The 17,109-nt window shown below is 37.9% G+C and overlaps 1 long non-coding RNA gene across 1 annotated transcript in view; it reads left to right on the top strand.

Annotated features, from left to right (window-relative positions):
- Window positions 1–10,345, top strand: part of LOC149791839 (uncharacterized) — a 91,842-nt gene extending 81,497 nt beyond the window's left edge. Inside the window, exon 2 of the long non-coding RNA XR_016423215.1 lies at window positions 9,960–10,345. This is a non-coding gene — a long non-coding RNA (uncharacterized LOC149791839). The remainder of the gene's footprint in view (window positions 1–9,959) is intronic.
- Window positions 10,346–17,109: the final 6,764 nt, after the last annotated feature.

Here is a 17,109-nt window from a genome sequence, read left to right as displayed (position 1 = left end):
CGTATGCTGTAGTCAGTATAGTACTGAAGTGTCAACAAAGAAGTGTTGACACTTCAGTACTATACTGACTACAGTATACGTCATTGCCTTCCATTTTGGATTTTCGTCGGGACTATAACTCGAATTAATTAGAACATTTTATTACTAGGACTTTTAATTTTTTATTCTCGGATTATTCTTGGATTAATTTTGGATTTAATTCTTAAAACCCTAAGTTCTTTTTCTCTATTTTAAGTTTTTTTTCTAGGGAAATAAATTGTTTGTTAACTTTTTACAAAGCTTGTTGTCTTCACCTTTTTCTTGTTACCGTTCACGAGAGCCTAAACACGTAACAATATTGCCTTTAAAAAGTGAGTGCAATGGAAGTCCATAAGGGACATATTGCAATGAAAAGTTCCAGACATAAGGACTAGTGGTACTAATTCAGTTCCCACAGTAGATCTATGCAAGCAGCATGGTATTAAAAATTCAATAACTTTACATTTCTGAATGCTCATGATCAAACCAATATTTATCAGTATAGATGAAACCTGGATGTCAGCTTCTGTTTAGAGGAAAGGATATGAGCAGCGGCATTTTCTGGATCTGCATGTGTTTGTAACATGTGCTTTCGATTCCGCCCCAAAGAGTCCGGTGCTAATTTTAGTAATGAGTGTTCCAAACTCAAGACTGTTAAAGGACTAAAATTTCATCAATAAAACAATGTCTCTATTTTTTCCACTTACAGCTAGGGTAAGCTCTCATGTCTCACTGGATAGTTTCGTTTTTTGCCACCCCTCTAATTTTTAAGGTAGAAGGCATGAACCTAATTATCACAAGCCTAGCATTTATAAATTCACACATAAGCTAAATATATAACATGGTTTAGATTTACTTTGAGTTAGGCTTGGAAATAGGTTGGCTTGTTGGTGACTGCCTGTCACAGTTAGATGAGCACTGGAGATCAAATGCGTAACTTGGACTGCAAATGAGCTGCCGACTTGGCTTACGTATTTATGTGTGTCTGCTACAGAGGTAAATATCTAAAAATCTAGATGGTTGAGGGGTGATGAAAACTATGCTTATTTATTATAGTACTAGTGAACTTTATTCATGCATAAGGCACATACTGATTCTTTTAGCTGCCTTTTCACGGAAAAATATTCAAAATAGCTATTTCGTGTCAAAAATGAATGTAAAATTATGGGGTTGGTGGCAATGTTGGTTCAGTATAAAAATCACCATGTGCATCAGGAATTAACCTGATTACTGCAGTCATAATCTCACATGTATGCTTTCTACAAAAATCATTAGTTTGTTTTTATTTGTATCTTCAGTGTAAAATTATTCTCATTTTTCTGTAATTGGTCATTGTCGGATGAAAATTACCAGATAAACTGTCCAGTGAGACCTCAAAAGATTTATCTTACATTATTAACCAGTCATGGTCAGCCTAACTCGTTACCCATTTCCAAGCTGGTTCCCATTTTTCCATACCATCAGTACCGTGTGTCCATTAGTTACTCGTGTATCTGACTGCAGTATACAAAGCAGTGACCAGACTAATATGTGTGAAACATATCTGGGGAAAACGTACGGAGATTCCATACCTTAACTAAGACAGAGAATGCTAGTTACGAGCGGTATCACTCACAGTGTCACACAGTTGTCAGCTATTAAAGGAGACTAATTTTACCACATCATAAGACTGTCTCACAGAACTACGCCGAAGCTCTGGTTGAAAGAGATAATTACGACTGTCAGCCTGTCAAGACACTGCATTGTATGACTTGAATTACCTCCCTTAGTTCATTGACTTAAAAGTCTCCGTAAAACGACATCGATATAAATGTGTATTTTTTATAAATAAAACGAATACGATCCCTAACAGAATTTTAAAATTTTCTTCTGTTTTCAGGGTAGCAAAGAGTGCTCAATCAAAGTCAAAGTTAAAACACTCCTGGTTTGATCCTTACATGCAATGAATGCTGCTCAGTCTTTAACTATGTCTACTCTTACAAAGTTGGCACCAGTCAGGAGAACCGTGCCTTTATTTACCATTGCGTTTTGATTTGAAATTTAATGACTCTTACAAGTTTTCTTCCAGTCATTTAGTTGGAAAACCGTCCGTCGTCAATGTATTTATTATATTCATTTTAAACATTTCTCAGTTTTCACTTTTTGAATGTGTCACACATTAATTTTTATATGACAGTGAAGAGCGTATTATTAAAGAAATAAAAGTGGTCGGGTTTGACTGACCCCTCTCCTCCCCCTCGACACACTTCAAAATCATTAACTGGCAAAGCTTTGCTTTCGTAGCAATCGTAACATATCCATTTCGAATCTGTGTGAGAGCATGTTCGAGCCTAAAGAACTCGAGGTACTAATACAGTTCCCATAGTAAACCAATGCCAACTCCATTATATTCAAAATTCAATAACTTCAAATTGCTGTGTGTTCATGATCAAACCTATATTTATCAGTATAGACGAAACCTGGATGTCAGCTTCTGTGTAGAGAAAAGGATAATGAGCCGCGGCATTTTCTGGACCTACATGTGTTTGAAACATGTGCTTTCAATTCCGCACCAAAGAGTCAGGTGCTAATTTCAATAATGATTGTTCTAAACTCAAGACTGTTAAAGGACTGAAATTCCATCAATATAACAATGTCTCTATTTTTTTAGTTGTAACTAGGATAAGCTCTCAAAAGATTCTTTTTCCTAAAAATAACATGTATTATTAACCAATCCTGGCCAGCCAAACCCATATATACTCTATTTTATCTCCACCCATTTCCAGAATGGTTACCATTTTTCCATACATTTAGTGCCGTGTGTCCTAAACTTGTTTAAGTGACTTTTTATATATAAAAAGCATGTCCTGTTAAAACAATTAAGTACAAGATGGCGGATTGGTATTTCATGACTAAATACGTTATCCTTGTTAAATAACAGCAACAGTATTAACATTATTATTATTATTATTATTATTATTCGAAAGACCGTGATTTTCGGAAATACATTTTTTGCATATACCTGCTGCATATCTGGGACTATCTATTAACATCGCTCACCATTCCATCGAGCTGGATTAACGATCAGTAGAGATTAAATCACTCCGCTGATGATGTCCTTGGCATGAGGATGAAAGCTTCAGGTTAGCTCACTCTATTTTATTTGTGTATAATAATAATAATAATAATAATAATGAGAACTTTGTATAGCGACTAATCTTTAGAAGCTCTAAGCGCTTTACAACATTAGACAACACCTATAAGATAAAAAAACATATAATAAAATTATTACAAAAACAAACACCATGAAATTAGAAAAACATTAAAAAATAAAGAACCTGCTGAGAATATTTCAGGTAGGAAACATTATTAGGTCTTTAAGTTTGTTCTTGCAATCGAAATAAGTGAGTTTTGAGAGCCCTTTTGAATGTGATCACTGTGTCTTTGTGTCTAAGTTCAGTGGGCAATTCATTCCACGTTGCTGGGCCCTGGTATGCAAAAGAACGCTGTCCATATGACTTTGTTTTCATAGTGGGAATAATGAGTATACGATTGACACAAGAGGAGCGTAATTATCTTGCTGGTGTGTACACATGGGTGAGGTCAGATAGGTATGTTGGACTAGAGTCCGACAGTGAAACGTAGCACAGAGAACAAATTTTGTGTTGGATTCTGGATCGAATGGATAGCCAGTGTAGGGTACAGAGCATCGTGGAGGCGTGCTCTGATCATGGTACTCTAAGTATGATCCGAGCAGCTGTGTTTTGAACTTTTTGAAGTTTTTGGAGTAGATATTGAGATGAACCAGACAGAATTGAGTTACAATAGTCCAGTCTTGAAAGTACTAATGAACACACAAGTGTAAGTGTTTTAGTGGCATCAACTGAAAGATATTTGCGAATTGAGCTGATGCGTCTCAGCTCAAGATATGCAGCCTTGCATATGTTCATGACATGTTGGTGCAGTGTGAGAGTACTGTCCAGAGTAACACCTAGGTTTCATACTGATTGTGTGAATTTAATGTTGGCGTTGCTGATATTTATTGTTTGAGGTAAAGGATGTGAATGAGAAAGTCTTTGTATTGTGATCAGAATGGCCTCAGTTTTATCATCATTCATCTGCAGCTTGTTACATCTCATCCATGATTTCACATCAGAAATACACCTCTCTACACCTTGGATGGTAGCATCAACTTCAGTTGGGTGGCTACATTTGAATATTTGTGTGTCATCAGCCTACAATTGGTGAGACACTGGATGATGATCTATGACACTTGAGAGCGACTGAGTGTACAGAATGAAGAGAACAGGTCCAAGAACAGACCCCTGTGGAACACCACAACATAGATCAACTGGGCTGGAGTGTATTCCATTTGCAGATACAATTTGTGTCCTGTTGACCAAGTAGGACTTGAACCACAGTAAGGCTGTATCATGAAAGCCAAATACATGCTGGAGACGGTGAAGTAATATATCATGGTCTATTGTGTCAAATGCTGCAGACAAATCAAGGAGGGTGAGGACTGTAATCTTTCCGCTATCCAACGCAGAGAGAATGTCATTAACTACTTTTAGAAGAGTAGTTTCAGTACTGTGGCAAAGGCGATATGCAGATTGTACATTGCTAAAATGACTTTGAATTTAGATGAGATACAAGCTGGGATAGAACAAACTTTTCAAAGATTTTTTATATGAATGGGAGATTAGAAACTGGGCGGTAGTTCTTTAACACGTTATGGTCTAATGTTGGTTTCTTCAGCAGAGGCTTTACAATGGCAGTTTTGAAAAATGATGGGAATTCCCCGGATGAGAGAGAGGTATTAATAACATCAGTTAGTGAAGGCAATAATGGATCTAAGCACTCAAGCAGCAGTGATGTTGGAATTGGATCAAGTTCACATGACTTTGGTGCACTCTTCATCACAATTTTCATCACAATTGTACGTACGAAATCCATAGAGACAGGTTCAAATGCTGCTAATGCTTGCCGCTTAAATTCTGTATCCCAACTGTATGGTGACGAGGAGTCAATTGAAATTGTGGTGTCAAGCTTATCTCTAATGGTTTGTACTTTGTCACGGAAGAAATTTGCAAACATGTCCGGAAGGTCAACTGGAGAGAAGGTATTGGAAGTGGTGTAGATTTGTTCCTTGACATTAGCTTGTTAGTAATCTCGAAGAGTTCTTTGCAGCTGGAACTTTCCATACCCTTAGTAGTGTAGTGGGCTGATTTTCCTGCATGAACTATATTTGTGACATTCTTCTTAGCGACTTCATAGATTTGCTTATGAATAGTGAGTCTGGTGGAAAGCCAGAGCCTCTCAGCTTTGCGACGGTCTCTTTTAGCAGTGCGAAGCTGGTCCCTAACACTGCTATACCATGGAGAACACGTTTGAATTGATACCCTGCACTTGGTAGCTGGGATATGTTTGTCAAGCAATGAACGCAGACAGTTATCGAGTTGTTCTGCGCTAGGAGGTAACCAAGTTGTTAGGTTAGCTTGGATGTCGTGCATTAGTTTGGTTCTATTTATCATACGGAGGTGTCTCTTAGTAGCAGACAAAGGTGGAGGGTTAGGGACTGATACGTCAAGATGGCATATAATGCAGAGGTGATCTGATGCAAGGTCATGGGATACCAGGGAGGACCGTAGAATGTTATCATCAGGTCTATGAAGAATCCAGTCTAAAATGTGGCCAAGTTTATGGGTAGGTTGGTTAACTGACTGTTTTAGGTTGAAAACATTAATGGAATCTATGAGTTTTGATGTATTTGAGTTTCCGGGACAGTCAAAGTGAAACTTGAAATCTCCAAGAATAATTAGGTTGCCACCTATCGAATTTCCATAGTCCAGGAGACTCGGAAACTGCTCCAAAAAGAGAGTCAGCAAGCTTGTTTTTTTTTTCTTTGCTCCAGTGTGAGTGTGGTTTGGACTAGTTCAAACGATGTGTGGTCGAAATTGAATGTTGTGGTGTAGTTAAGACGTTGTATCATGGAGTTCTTTGTGATGACAGCAGTTCCACCTCCGCGAGAATTACGGAGGAACGACTTGATGGAGTAACCAGTGGGTGTTAGATCCGCACACTTGGGCTCATCGCCTGATGTGTTTAGCCATGTTTCTGTCAAGAAAAATATGTCAACATTCTGGTCGTTGATAAAATTAACTATTTCTGTGCGTTTTTCCGGTGGTCCTACTGACTGGGCATTGAATAATGCAATGCGCAGAGGTATTTCTTGGATAGTTGACACAAAGGTTCACAAATTAGTAGGGATTTGAATTAGGTTATCTAAATTAACGGTCGAAATGTTTTTAAATGGTTGTGCCGAAATAAGGGAGATAACTGGGAGTCTTCTTCCTGTTCTACGCCGGCAAGCTTTGGAACAACGTTTCTTTTTTCGCTTCTGTTTACATTTAGGTAATGATGAATGTAGTCCCAGTTCGTTTAGTCTAGAGCACAATGTAGTGTGGATGGCGAGTATCACGTGATGGCGGTTTGTTTAAAAACAGTAGAGCAAGACGGCTGAGAAAATGTTTAATTATTCTCGTTTCCAAAACAAGGAGATGAAGAAACACATACGAATTTAACAGCCAATACATAATAAACACAATAACGAAGATGAAAACAGGCAAAAAGCACAAATATCATGAAAACGGCACTAAAAAAACGGAATAGCTGCTTCAAGCCGGTTAAGCGATAGCGGCCATCTTGTTTTCAATCCTCATGTGGTTGAAAAGTTTAAAACATTGTCAAATATGAACATTTTTGTCTGTTTTTCTTTCTTTCGCATGAGCCTCTCTGAAATATAGGGTATCTATCGCTGAATCTAGAGAGACTAGACAGTTCTGAATTAAAATTTATACAATGTTGGTCTATGGACTATACAACTCCTATTTTGAATGACAGGCGGTATTTAGAATTAAAGTTTATTAAGTTTGTGTGTCTTTATGAGCATAGTTATATCCCTCCCGCTTGGGCATGTGTACTTTACGAGAATGTACTATTAATAACTGTCTATCAAATAAACGACCATCATGTCACGGAAAAAGCATATATGAAACTCGAATCTCCTTTTTTTTATTATTATTATTATTTTTTATTATTATTATTTATTTATTTTGGTCGCTTTTGTTCTTTTCTGAAATTTAGTTTGCCTTTCACTTCAAACGTAAAGTAAACTGCATATTTCAGGAAAGCAAAGCTTTGTGAATTTCACCACTTTAGTTATGGAATGAAATTACTGTATTTAGTTCTTAAATGGAATATTGTAAGATTCAAACCGACAAAACTTCACAATATACGGTATGTATTATAACTATATACTGCATCCGGGTACTCTAAATTAATCATCCCTTTTGAAATATAAGAATCCGGATCTGCATGTACACATGTTTATTGCCTGTTGAACATTTTAATTTGAGAAACCAGTGATTATGCCCGAAATTAGTCTCACAGATAATAATAAACTAGAACTGGTATATTCTTTATTTCTTTATCGCCGTCCTTCCTTACTTTTTCTTTCTCTCATTATCTACATTAGATGACTGATGAATGTAATTGCCGAAAAAAAAAGAGTACACGTGGTTAAAAAAAATGTAAATGCCCAAATTGTAAACAGCGACTGACGCATTAAATGCGAAAAGAATTTCCATGAATTCAAAATAAGACCATTTTTTCCTTTCAACTGCTGAATGTTGTAACTGTCTCTGATATTCATCAGTGTTAAGATTTTCGAATAAGCAGCTGCGGTCGACAAATTGTATGTTAGATTGTCTCCATTTTTATTTAGGACACAGCAAAGTCTTTTTGGCAAAAACCCATGATCATCATCCAACGTGATTTCATTCAGGAGAAGTGATGATAATAAATATTTTAAGCTGGCCACCGTCGCAGCCATATATGATCCATTTCAGCACCATTTTCATTTAGGGTCAAGGTAGACATTATAAGAAGTCTTTTGGTGAATAGCTCATTTTGGCACGAAATTCCATGCAGGAGATGAGCAATAAAAAGGTTTTCAAGATGGCATCTGTGTGACGGCCATATTAGGAGTCACATCGGCATCATGCTATTTTAAGCGCTACATTGATTCATAAGAAGGCTTTCGGTGAAAAGCTCACGTCAATATAAATTTATGTTCAGGATGTATTACTATACGGAGATATTTACGATGGCTGCCAAGGCAGCCATGTTTGAACTCAGATCGGCGTTATGTTCAGGAAGGGACGACTAGACATCACGAGAGATCTTTTAATGCAAATCCCTACTGATACGATCATCAATTCAGGACATATAACGATTACAAGATTTTCAAGATGGCTGCGGTGGCGACCGTATTGGACATCATATTAGTATACTTTTCATTTGAAATCAGATTAACATTAAAAACAGTCTTTGTAGTGAACATTTCATTGTGATATTTCCATCAATTCAAGAGAAGGAGCAAATACAATATTTTCAGGATGGTCGACGTGTGGCATCGATATTGGATGTCACATCTGAACCACGTTCATTTAGGATCAGCTGTACATGTACATCATAAGAAGTCGCTTGATGAAAATCTCACGTCAATATATTTTTTCTGTTCAGGAAGAATTGCGATAACAAATTTTTCAAGAACACTGCTTTGTGTGACGGACATATTTGATGTCAGATCGGCAACATGTTCATTTAACAACTTTACATCATAATAATGAATCTTTCTGTTCAGGAGGAATCGTAATAATAGGATTTTCAAGATGGCTGCCAAAGCGGCCATATTGCACTTCAGGTAGGCATCATTTTTTTTAATGGCCAGTTACACATCATAAGTGTCACGTTGTGGGGAAAATTTGCTGATGTCCAGCCTTCATGTATACACATATTTTCTTATAGTTACTTCATAGTGAGAGCACATGGATATGTTCATACGTATCACGTAAGGTTACGACTATAGATCCGATTCTTAACAAAGAAACTGATTGTCTGTTGTGTAACATTACGCAACGACCTGTTCACGATTAAATTTAACAAGAATTCTACTTCCGAGTAGAGATGCATTTGTTTGTTTGCAATCAGCGGTGTCAAGACATGGAAATCAGAGCGACAGGTAAGTGAGAAATTACCCCAGGGCAGTTTTCAAAGAGACCGGGCTGTAGCCAATCAGAACCGAGAGATTCAAATGTAGGGCGGAGTTTCCTGCGCAATCAAGACGCTATTTCGGCTACAGTCATTTTGATAAATTAGTACATATGTAAATCTAGTAAGTAGAATATTGCAACAAAGTTGAGAGCCATTAAATGTGTGTACTCCGAGAGCATAAGTTGTGCACTTGTAAAGGGGCGGGAATTAATTCTTGTGGTATTCTAGTTTGGATTTAAAACAAAAGGCTTATGAGGTAACATATTCGCCCTAATTTGCCTTACTCTCCTAACTAGGGTTGTAAGATTGGTGCATTATTATGCACATTTTATTTATTCGAAATGGAATGTATAGCTAAAATTATTAACATGCAAGATTAATTTATGAAGATTGTTGGATTGTGTAATTTACTATGTTGCAATGTTGCATAGTAATGCATAATGGAATTTAATAGTGAATTGTGTGTGTATGTGAGAGAGAGAGAGACAGACAGAGAGAATCGTCATTATTGGACATGTGCACATATAATTGGGTATTTGTAAATTTGTTTGAGTCTTTTGTAATTCGTACGGTAGGAAATGCGTATGATTGTTAAAGATGATTAGAGTTTACTGTCTTGAGAACTTAACAAATAGGGATGTGTCTGCATGTATCAGAAGTAGTTGATAATATTGTTATAGCACAGTTATCGTAGAACCAAGCGTGTATGGACTATTTAGATGTGTGTGTGAGTTGACCTGATAATTTATTCGCCATTATTCTGATGACATGCCTGTGAGAACGTGATTAATTCTCCTGAGATTAGAGCAAGGATATCAGATTATACGGCCCTTCTAATTCTACAGGAAGCTTTTAAGGTGGGAGCGAGAGGCGACATCCAAGGACCGGAGAGAAGTAAGATACGGTTGGAAGACGTGGGAGGTCTAATGTGACCCAAGCAGTTTGGGTGGAGGCGTAGTACCGGGAAGGAAGCGTGGGAGAGAGTTCTGGAAATGTAAGGAGAGCACGGACTCGAGGGCAACGGAAGTACCAAAGGAGAGAAACGAGAAGCGGACAGATGAGTAATAGAATCAACACCGAAGAGAAATACACTATCTTAAGACTTCATATGAAAATAGTAATTTGGCAACTGTGATTAGGTCATCGTTTGTATTTGTCGAAGAATCACGGTTGGGAAATTGTCGATGAAATATTACAATACGTTGATATTTTATTAAATTGTTATACCTTTCACTTTGAGTCTTTTATACACCTACACCGTCGGCATTGCTGACTGAGGGCTCGGAGCTATTTAAATTTAAATTGTCCGTCCTTCTACGGGGTTAGAAATAATACCGTAGGAGACTCGTGACAATACAAATCCTTTATTGTGCAAATCCCATGTTCATATGACTATCCATGCAGACGTAGCTGTTACACGATTTTCAATCTGGCCATTGTGGCGGCTATATTGGATTCCATATCAGCACCGTTTTCATTTAGGACTTATAAGAAGTCTTTTGGTAAATACTCTCTGTTGTTATGTCCATCCATACAGGAGGAGGTACGATAAAAATATCTTTAAGATCTCTGCCGTATTGGTCATATTGAAAATCAGATCGGCACCCTTTTCGTCTAGGATCAATCTTACCACGGGATGAACGTACGTGTAACGTTTCGTGGCAATCCTCCAAGCGGTTTAGACAGAGCAAAGATAACTACGCAATTGTGGTAACAGACGGTGACTGTCGTCAGACGATGGACCATCCCATAAGCTCTTTTGGTCCATGACCAGTGCTAAAACTTCATGTCATTAAAATAGTATAATAGTAACGATCATGACTATCAAAATACACACTCACGTGCAGAATAACAATCACACTTAGCTTAAGTCACACGTGACCTCAATATTACTGTCAAAACTCGATTAAACCTAGTCAAAACCAAACAAACAGAACTAAACATATCTTAGTTTAATAAGTGAATATTAACTACATCCAAGATGTATATTGGTCACCTATGCAGACAGATAATACAAAACCTGTCAAAACGTATTGTATGTCATTCTTTTATTTAGACATAAGATATCCTTGATACATACAAAAACGATATTACCAGGAGACTCCAACCGACGTAAAGCACATATCATTGTCACAGGCTATATAATTGTGTGGTGGATCGCTGGTAACAGTATAATGGTGGAGCCGGTCGCTGGTAACAACATAATTGTGTGGTGGGTCGATGGTAACGGGATAATGGTGTGGCTGGTTGCTGTTAACAGCATAATTGTATGGTGGGTCGCTATTAACAGTATAATGGTGAGGCGGGTAGCTGGTAACTGTCCTTTGAGGACATTATTGTTGCGGCTGGTCGCTGGCAACAGTTTAATGTTGTGGAGTGTCGCTGGCAACAATCTTGTGTTTGAGGACATTATTATTGCGGTGTGTCGCTGGTAACAGTATAATGATATGACGGGTCGCTGGTAACAGCATAATGGTATGGCTGGTCGCTGGTAACAGTATGTGGCGGGTTGCTCGTAACAGATTTATGTTTGAGGATAATGGTGGAGGGTAGCTGGTATCAGTTGTGTATGAGTACATTATTGTTGTGGCAAGTCGCTGATAATTCTTGCATTAAGGGACGTTTGGACATTATTGTTGTGGCTGGTCATTCGTATCAGTCTTGTGCTTTGGGGCATTATTGTTGTAGTGGGTCGCTGTAATCATTTTGTAATTAAGCACTTGATGATATTAATGGTGTGGCGGGTCACTTATACCAGTCTGTTATTTAGGGGGTGCTCTACATATATTATGAACTTCTGAGAGGGTGACAGATGGAAGGTAAAGTTGTTTGCATTTGCAACATGCACAGTGAAGAGACTGTTGGCATATCTCTATGTTACTTTCATGTACTGTGGCTGCAGTTTCTATGGATAGTGTACTTTGGAAACTGTACATGATTTAAGCATACAGATAGCCAAAGTTGCTGCTTCCATGTGCTCCAAAAACCATCTTGAATTAGTCTAAAGTGAAATATTTTTTGCAGTTATTATAAAAGGATTTTTGCCAGACTAGACATCGCCTGCTTCTGAAAGTGCAATGAATGAACTACAAAATATATAACAAATATAAAAAGTTCAGCAAGCGAAAATGACCAAGTGGAGCTAATAGTTGTTTGATAGTTGCACATCTGAAATAAGGTCCAGCTGTATACTCTATAACCCACAATTCCACACTTCAATCATACACCACGTTATGGGAATTAAAAGTTCTTTCATCGATGCCTACTACATATTAAGTATTTTATTAATAGCCAGGATCACCGGTGAAGTAAACCCGCCACACCGTTAATGTCTTCAAACACAATGATGTAATAGACGATCTGCAACACCATAATGTACTCAAGTCCTTAAGGTAGTGCTCTACAGTTTGTATTTTTGCATAGGGTTTAAGCGAAACATAAGGCTAACATAAGCAGTCATTCTGAATAAGTAGTGATGACAAAAGTTTCAGGCTGGTCACTGTGGCCGACATATTAGACATCAGATCGGCATATTTTTTTATTAATACTAATTAGACATTATAAGAGTCTTCTGATCAAAACACCATGTCAATACGACTTTCCATTAAGGAGGAATAGTTAAAGATTTTCAAGATGACTACTGTTTAGCAGATATATTGGATTTCAGATCGGCACCATTTTCATTTAAGACTAACTGGATATCGTAGGAAATCTTTTGAAAAAAACTTATGTCAATATCATTTTCTATTCAGGTGGAGCAGTGATTATATTTCAGTATGGCTGCCGTGCTGACACCATATTTGACATCGAATCGGCACCATTTTTATATAGGAACAGCTAGTTATCATATGAAGTCTTTTAGTGAAAATATGACATTTATGTGACCATTCATGTAGGAGGAATAATGATGATAAGATTGGTACCATTTTCATTTAGTAACAACAAAATATCATTTGGAATCTTTAAGCGAAACCATCATATTGATATGACCGTCCGTTCAGGAGGAGTAACGATACTATTTTCAAGATGACCGTTGTGGCAGCCATAGAATGAATGGACAGCTCCGGTGGCCTAGTGGTTAGAGCGTCGGCCTCGGATGCGGGAGGTCGTGGGTTCGCTTCCCGGTCGAGTAATAACAAACCCTTATACAAATGGTACTAACAGCTGCCTCGCTTGGTGCTATGCATTTAGAGGTTAGTGTTAGGACTGGTCGGCCTGGTGTCAGGATAATGTGACTGGGTGGGACATCATGCTACATGTCTGCGACAATTGGGTCCAAATCTATAAAAGTAAACACAACGGGAGCGGCAGTAGTGATCCCTGAACACCATATCGAATTAGTTGCCAGGCTCCCGGATCGGTGTTCAATTTACAGAAGCTGAATTCTGTGCAATAAATGATGCACTTAAATGGATAAAAACCCACCCTCTACACCAATTTGTTATCATAACCGATTCCCTAAGTGTGCTCAAATTCCTGAAATCTAGCACCTCCAAAACCAGAGGGAACCTACATGAGGAAGCACTACAAACCATTAGGGAAATACAGACCAATTCCTCTGGGTTCCTTCATATATCAACTTACCAGGGAATGACAAAGAAAACCTAAAGTCCAACCTCATGAATAACACAACAGAGCCCATAAAATACAGCGTACACGAGATATATAGCCTAATCAAAAACAAAATCAACAACAAATGGCAACAACTCTGGTTAACGCCACTAAAGGGAGACACCTATAAGAGGCAAAAAGAGGTCACTAGGAACATCACGTAACCAAAAAAACGTGGAAAGTTCAGATCTCAAGAATATTAATAGGATAAGACCCGGGAAAACCCTGCTAACGGACAGTTTTGGGAAACACCTCAGCAAAGAACAAAATAGAGATACGAACTATCCGCACTGCATTGCAACAGAAACCCTGAAACACGTCTTCAATAAATGCCCCAAATACCACACCCAGAGAATTGATTTTCAGGCATACTTTAGAAGGATCGGATCCCCCTTAAGTACCCGGACTTCCTAACGTAACGTCAATATAGAAACTACATGTAACAACACAATACTGTTCTTAAAAAAATTGACAAATACAACAAATCTGACAACAACCAATGAATAGATATATGTGGATGAATACCGCGCTCGAGCTGTGGGGCCAAAGCAGCCACACAAGACATGGATGCTGCTAGCTTAAGCGCAAGCCCAATGGGGTTGGGGCGTCGTTCACCCGTGCCCCGGAGAGAAAAAAAAAAACCATAAATAAATAAATAATAAACATAGTAATAAAATAGTAAATAAATAATAAATAAAATACAACAAGGGAAGCTAGGGGCACAGAAGAGAGAGGGAGAGGAAGGATGAGGGGGAGGGAGCAGGGGAGAAAGAAGGAAATAAATTTCCCCCTCTCTTCCTTGAGATTCATGCATGTATCTAACAAACCCTAACCATTCTCACACTAACATCGGTCTGAACAAAACATCAGGATCACTACTACTTGACACTATTATCTCCCCATCCAAGCTTAAGTATTATAAGGTGACCCAACCCCAGTCATCAGGCCCACCTACCCCCACCCCGAACAAGTCGGAACTAAAATAAATTACAAACAATAACCTATTAACACACCACACGTAAAAACTATGCAATGATCACCTAGCAATTACTTCAGACCATTTGCTCACAAAAAAGGCACAATGGTATTCAAATAAATATCAAGCAATCATTGTAAGTGAAATCGAATTATAGCGGCATCACTCAACCAACAACGATGCCACAACAGCAGTGAATAAAAGTTGCAATCATCAGGCCTTAAGCAACCCGGAAGTTGAAGAAAAGAACAATCTACCTATCTTCGGACGATGCCACAACCCCAGATGACCAACCGAGGATAAAGAAAACACAACGACTTCATAATTCCCTGACTACATGAGGGTCCTCCTTTGGGTATTAAAGATCTCTTTCGGAAATAGCTCTATCCACATAGACCAGATACGATCCTTTACATACCGCTTTCCAAATTAACGACTTCAAACTTGAAAAATACTGCGTGACCCCAACAAAACACGGGTGACTAACACCCAACTGATTGGTATCGATTTGAAAATCTAAATACACTACGTACACAAAATCCCAACTAATACAAATAGTAATAAAGAAATTATAAGACTTGTATGATTTGGATAATTACACAGATGGCCCACACATTATTGGAACATCTTTTTTTTTATTGTCCAATCGAACAACTGGACTAGATTTGATTATTTAGGTCTTGGCGTTTCAGGCTATCCGGTGGCGTTTGTCGCACCCATGTGGTCTCTTTCCTCCCTTCTCTTGTCCGGACTCAATCAGTTGTTTTCACGTGACGTCACAAAACGTGTGTACCTCCATATCCGCCATTTTGAATCCCTAGCTCCGCAAACCGGTACCTATTAACATTGCTCTTCCCGCATAATTACGATAATAATACATCAAATTCTGGTGTGCCTATCAACCACACGAGACTGAATGCGTGACTTTTCTACTGGTTTTCTTCAAGTAAAACATTTAAATTTCAACCATTTTTGTCATTCTTTCATAAACAAATAGATCCATCAATAAGCAAACGCATCCACAAATGGATACACAAACAAGTAGAAACATGTAACGATTGTCAATTTTCGTGGGCTGAAATCATTTAGTTGTCGTTCAAGTTAAAACGATAATTGTTAATATATAATTTCATATTTCAAATAGTATTTCAGGAATACTTCATTTTGACATTCGACACAAAGTCATGTTCCGTTAGGCACGTGTTTCGTTTGAACACAATGAAGATGAAACTTCTTTGAATGGTTATCGCTTTCTTTCAATATCATTCTACGTCCATCATCTCCACCACAATTACAATATCTGACCATACTAATTAAATTGGTTTGACAACTGTCATTGGCACAAACACATGTTCACACAAAAAGTATTTGTACATAAAACTTCCGGCATAGAACATAAGCTATGAAATTTTAATTCGTAAGTGATATTGTATCCTGAAAATCACTGTCCGGAAATACTCTTTCAAGATGACAACTTTAGGGATGCGATACGAAACACTTTAAAAATGTCAATATTGTCTTTTTATAAAAAATTAAAACAATATCTGCATTTCTATTTCATAGCAATATGCACGATCACGGTTCAACTTCACTATTCTGTTTTTCGATATAAGCAAGGTAACTTCCAGCTTTATTTTTATTTTCGTGATATAGGGCACGCAATTTTAAGTATAATCTACGTATCATTTCGATGAAGTAAATGTCCTTATCGACAGTTTAATCAGATTATTATCTTGAATATACATGATGACTAATGTTGACAAAGGTTTGTTAGGGACTCAAGATGGTGGCGCAAGGTGCGCGCGCGTTGCATTGTAGGTATTTGCGTACTCAATCGTGACGTCTGTGAAAACAACCCTAAATAATGCGACATTCGCATATAAAGATGGAATCCTAGTGGCATCATTCATTCGGCCATGACCAATTAAGAATCTTGCCTATCAAGATCTAAACAGTCGCAAAAGCACTTAGTTTGCGTAAGCGAATTTAATTCTTATTGATGATTTAGAGAGAGCTTTTAAATTTGAATCTGGTACAGTCAAGAAAGAAAGAAAAAAAAAACGTTAAAGAAATACGTAGCCAAGACAATTGTTTGTTTGCTCTACCAGCTAATTCCCCAATGTAGTTGCCGCCTACTTTACACAGCTACAACATCAGTCTGGCTACCAACTAAAACAAAGAACCCCATTACCGGCAGGAAATGTCTTTGTAGAACTAAATAAAATCACTGACAGCAAGTTTCCCTTTATAGCCAAACATTGATAGTTGTGGCCATTTGCTGCATAATCTGTGTATGTGTGTGTGTGTGTTTGGGTTTTTTAACGTAGCTTTGAGAATTTTTCAGCCATATCGCTACGATGTCTGCAGTGTGGCAGTTTATAGTGATGTCTTGCACTGGGGCATAATGC

Source organism: Sinohyriopsis cumingii, chromosome 9 (assembly GCF_028554795.1).
Source record: "Sinohyriopsis cumingii isolate HCF-2022 chromosome 9, ASM2855479v2, whole genome shotgun sequence".
NCBI lineage: Eukaryota > Metazoa > Mollusca > Bivalvia > Unionida > Unionidae > Sinohyriopsis > Sinohyriopsis cumingii.
This window is presented reverse-complemented; position numbering and strand designations above follow the sequence as displayed.